Source organism: Aedes aegypti, chromosome 3, assembly GCF_002204515.2.
Source record: "Aedes aegypti strain LVP_AGWG chromosome 3, AaegL5.0 Primary Assembly, whole genome shotgun sequence".
Taxonomy (NCBI): domain Eukaryota; kingdom Metazoa; phylum Arthropoda; class Insecta; order Diptera; family Culicidae; genus Aedes; species Aedes aegypti.
The window spans coordinates 304311895-304317131 of NC_035109.1; the positions used below are offsets into that span (position 1 = coordinate 304311895).

Here is a 5237-nt window from a genome sequence, read left to right on the forward strand (position 1 = left end):
TCATGCGGAGAGACGGGTTTAATGACCGAGGTACGATTTTCACAAGATCCAGCCAATTTATTTGCTTCGCGGACATTTGGAACGGTGGCAGACCTGTACACCCGCCTGAAATGTGAAGCGACAAAAGTCGGTCTGGTGGTGAATGCATCAAAAACAAAGTACATGTTGATAGGCGGAACCGAGCGCGACAGAGCCCGCCTAGGAAGCAGTGTTACGATAGACGGGGATACTGTTGAGGTGGTTGATGAGTCCGTTTACTTCGGATCCTTGTTTACGGCTGATAACAACGTTAGTCGTGAAATACGGAGACGTGGAAGTCGCGCATTTTATGGGCTCCAGAAGAAGCTGCGATCGAGAAAGATTCACCTCCGCATCAAATGTACCATGTACAAAACGCTAATATGACCGGTGGTCCTCTATGGAAATGAATCATGGACCTTAGTGGAAGAGGACCTGCAAGAACTTGGAGTGTTCGAACAAGGGGTGCTTATGATTATCTTTGGCGGTGTGCAGGAGAACGGTGTGGGGCGGCGGAGAATGAACCACGAGCTCGCTAGGCTCTACTGCGAACCCAGTATCCAGAAGGTGACGAAAGCTGGAAGGGTGCGTTGAGCAGGGCATGTTGTAAGACTACTGGACAACAACCCTGCAAAGATGGTGTTCGCGTCGAATCCGGTTGGCACAAGAAGGCGGGGAGCACAGCGAGCGAGGTGGCTTGATCAGGTGCAACAAGATCAGGAGAGCGTGGGCCAAAATCGAAGTTGGAGAGACACAGTCATGGACCGAGTGAATAGGCGTAACATAGTTGACGAGGTTTTATCAAATTAATTGATGTAACATCAACTAAATAAAATAAATACTGGGAACAAGAGCGAGTTTCTTTTATTTTTTCATAATTTGCGCATCGAATCACAATAGCGTTTTCTGAAACAAAAAAGTGTAAAGCTAGAATCAGAGTAAATTTACGAGTTTTTGAGCATTTCTCTTACGTACATGATCAATAGGTTAAATTTTTCATTGATTTTCCTACCTATGTCAGATATATAGGAATATGCTCATTATAAGATCATCAATAATTAGTGTTTAAATAAAGGGTAGAACTAAAACAAAATATTTTACCAAAAAGACAGTTTAACATATATTGATCAAGCAAAACGAAAAGCAAGGTTACAAGTGTATGGCTTTCCAACAAAAAGTAAGAGGTTGTTTCCGAGATACGACTGTAAGTTGACGTTGGATAACGTTAGCCTCTTCTATTTCCTGGCTTGAGACCGTCACAAACTTATGAAACATTTCTACTGCTAAAAATCCAATAATTTTCACACTATTTGTTGCATGTCAATTCTGATTTATTATATACATTGTGTGTTATTATTTTGTGTTAATACAATATAATCACTTTACATGTATTCAGAAGCTTAGGCGATTATATTGAAGAATTGATTTTTAAGTGTATACTTCATCATTGCTAATTTGGTGCGATTAATTCAAAATATCTCTTTTTCATTAAATTGACGCTTATATTGAGCTGTTCGGTAATCCAATCCGCATGGTTATTAAATTAATTAATCGCACTCGCTCTTCTCGCGTGTGTGGTTAACATGAGATGGATGGATATGGGTTATGAAAGGGGTCCGCGTGGTCTGTAGGGATTTGAATTCTAAACTTGTAACCAACTCAATTATTGGGTCACCAAGTGGCTTGGTAGCTTAGTTGGTAAAGCGCTCATCTAGTATACAAGAGTCCTGGGTTCGAATCCCAGCCGAGCACGTGGATTTTATTCATAATTTCACCCATAATTTGTCCATCTTCATCTTTTCCATTGATTTTGTGGCCCTGAAAAGGGCCGTTTGGTTTGTTTGTTGGTTGGTTAACACTTCAACACCGATAGAACCGGTCGATGGAAGAAGAAGCCTGAGAGGTAAATCTTGCTCTCCAAACAAATATTCCGGGTGAACGTTAGGTCCACGCATGATCCACTAAGATTGGTTGCTTTAGTGGGATCCGAAGCCAGTTTGAGGTTGAGGTACTTCTCCATGAAATCCGCAAACTCCATGTTCTTCTCTTTGCTCATATAGATGTTGAAGTTGCCTGTCACGATGATTGGTCTCCTTTTGATACTTGAACAAGTTCCGCGCCATGAAGAACTTCTTCTGCTTCTTCGTTGTATCCGGGGAAATGTAGAGACAAACCAGTAGTGCCCGACAATTCATTGTAGTGATCTCGGCAGCGCAGATGTCACCATAATCATCTGACAAGTCCAGCTCTACATTATAACTGGTGCAGAGTTTGCGGATCGTGTGCGGCACAGCCATCGTTGTTGCAGAGTTGTTTTGATGTATAGCAACACCTGCAACTCTAACGTTATTACGCTTAGCAGTTGTGATACAGGTGAATCCATTCAATACCGTGTGGCTTTGAGCACCATCCCATGCCTCGGAAAAGGCCAGGATATCCACCATCATCAGCACAGGATCGGCAGAGATATCGGATGCGTGTTCCAAGAGGTTTTGAACGTTTAAGCTCATCAATCTGCAGGGTTCGATGGCTTCAACGATTTCCAGGATGTCAAAGACCTCAGAAGGGCACGGTTCCTTCTCCCAAACTTCGGACATGATTGTTCACAAGTACAGAATGCAGTACAGAATCCACTTGAATTTTAGATGTTGGTTCATTAATTGGTTGGATATATTGATTTGATGGCTGTGTTAGGGAAACCAATGGTATAAAGAGTATAAAACTTTTCCAACCCTGTGTATTTTGTCAATTCTCACAAGCCGAAATTTGACGATCTTTTATTTAAATTGAGTGCATATATAGATTTAGCCACAGGTACCTATTTTCAATTTTACCAAAATCATTCTCTACGTCGAAGTGGAGGATTAAAGTAATATTTGTGATACATATTATAGGAAATATCGTTAAAGCTAACTCTTTATCAAAATGTTGGTGGCCTTGAAAAAGGCCGGTTGTTGTGAAAGATGATGTTGACGGTGTGACCGAAGGACGGTCGAGGCCCATCAGATGACTCGACAGGACGGATTCGTTGTTGACTCTGAAAGAGTGGAAGAAAAGAGTTATATATTTTGTAAAGTTTCAATAGTTTAGTCATGAGTTTAGTTGTTGGAGTAGATTCGTAGAAAGATTTCCAATCGTTTGCTGCAAGAATCTTGAAAATCTATTCGGGCGATAGTAAGTTATTAACAGTCAAAATCTAACCACTTTTCGTGACGCGAGCGATTTTTCGTTTTTCGAAATTGTACCCCAGTATGTTGCCGTAAGACGTTATCCAACGTCAAAAGAAGATTACTTTTTCGTCTGCTAAGAAGAATTTGCATCTGGCGGTATTGAGGAAAATTTTATCTTGGCTTTGGCAATGACGGCGCATCACAACGGAGATTGGAAAACATGCGAACCCAGTGACGACACCAGGCCTTATCGTTCTAATATATCGTAACGTCACAGGGGGAGGGAGAGGGTCTTCCATAGTATTACAGCCCTTATACACAATTTAAATCTTCCATACAAAAGTTGTTACGAGGGGAAGGAGGGGGTGTAGAACTGGCACATTTTGGGTTATGTAATATTTGAATCATTCCTTAACAATAGAAAATATATTTATTGCATTCTGACAGCACTGCGGCAGTGTCCTCGGAAACATTCTCAAATTGTCGTTTTGTCAATTATTCATAACTAATCAGATATTGTATGATGCTACGAGATGAATAAAAGTAAGAATATGGAAAACACATTAGCAAATATTACACAAATAACTCTTTAGGACACATTCGTTGGCCCTGAAAAGGGCCGATTGAACTGTGAGAATCGAGTAACGCGGACACATTTTGCCAGCGAACAGGTTGAAATCCTCCTCGCCCGATAAGATTTGCGGTGGCTATGATGATGGGCGCTTGAACAAGCGGCTTGGGCTGATTTTCTTCAGCCATCTCGTAACCAGCGATTTCTCAAACCGGACACTGGATTTGCAGCAGCTTAATGGTTGTAAATTTTTGGTGGAATTTTATTGATTTTTGGTAAAACGTTTACCGCAAATCACTAAAAATTTCTCCAAAACTATTATTTTTGATTCACCGACAGTTCTGTTGCTGTGAGTATTGCCAATAATGTTGCGTGAAATATTTTCAAAACTCTTTCAAAATTAAACTGTCGTCCTGAAAAGGACGGTTGAGTGAGGATATCGTCGATCGCCATTTCATGCATTTCATTCAGGTGTTGTGGATTCAGTGGTAGTTCTGCTTTCGGTGATGGGGACGATTTAGCCTCCAAATCTGTACAGCGTTTGGCCCTGTCACTTCAGAGCGTAGCATACAGAATTCTGGATGACTTCAGCACACCGCGGGTTTCCACGTAGATGAGACCGGAGGTACGCTTGACGTCGCCACTGCTAGCCAGACGGCGGATGGCGGGCTTGGTGATGATGCAATGGATGTTGTCACGCTTGGCGCTTCCTTTTCCGAGGCCGGCCTACGGCAACGATTGTAACAAAACTGATGCTCGGCTGTTTTTATGCGGTACGCGATGGATGAATTCTTCTTACTCGCTCGCTGTTCACTGTTCGTCTCGCTCGCTCGCAAGAGAAGGTCATAAAAGGGACCGGCAGCCGCGCAAATTCAATCATTCGTTTGTTTCAATCCGTCCAGAGAACACTACTACGACGATAGCTGGAAAGCGGCCCCTCGCAAGCAGCCGGTCACGAAAGTCGTTCGCAAGAGCGCCCCAGCCACCGGAGGAGTTAAGAAGCCGTATCGCTATCGGCCAGGAACGGTCGCTCTGCGTGAGATCCGCCGCTACCAGAATTCGGCGGAGCTGCTGATCCACAAGTTGTATTTCCAGCGCCTGGTCCGTGAAATCACTCAGGACTTCAAGACCGATCTGCGATTACAGAGCTTGGCCGTCATGGCCCTGCAGGAAGCGAGCGAGGCCTATCTTTGAGGGTACCAACATGTGCGCGATCCACGCCAAGCGTGTCACCATCATGCCGAAGGCCTTCTAGCTGGCTCGTCGTATCCGTGGCGAACGAGTTTAAATTGAATTGGGACACAATTTCAAGCAAAACGGCCCTTTTCAGAGCCACAACAATGTATTCCACGTAAAAGAGTTACGGCTAAAGATATTTCACTTATTATTATTAATTAATTAATTTATTTAATTGCCAATTTAAAATTCGGATGATTAGTTTTCCAACGGAGTGAAATGGCAAACCAAGTTTTACCTAG

The 5237-nt window shown here is 42.8% G+C and overlaps 1 non-coding gene and 1 pseudogene across 1 annotated transcript; both read left to right on the forward strand.

Annotated features, from left to right (window-relative positions):
* Nucleotides 1-1698: 1698 nt before the first annotated feature.
* Nucleotides 1699-1770, forward strand: Trnat-agu. The gene has a single exon. It is a non-coding gene; the product is annotated as a tRNA-Thr (tRNA).
* Nucleotides 1771-4443: 2673 nt separating this feature from the next.
* On the forward strand, nucleotides 4444-5035 carry LOC110678178 (annotated as a pseudogene).
* The last annotated feature ends 202 nt before the right edge of the window (nucleotides 5036-5237 follow it).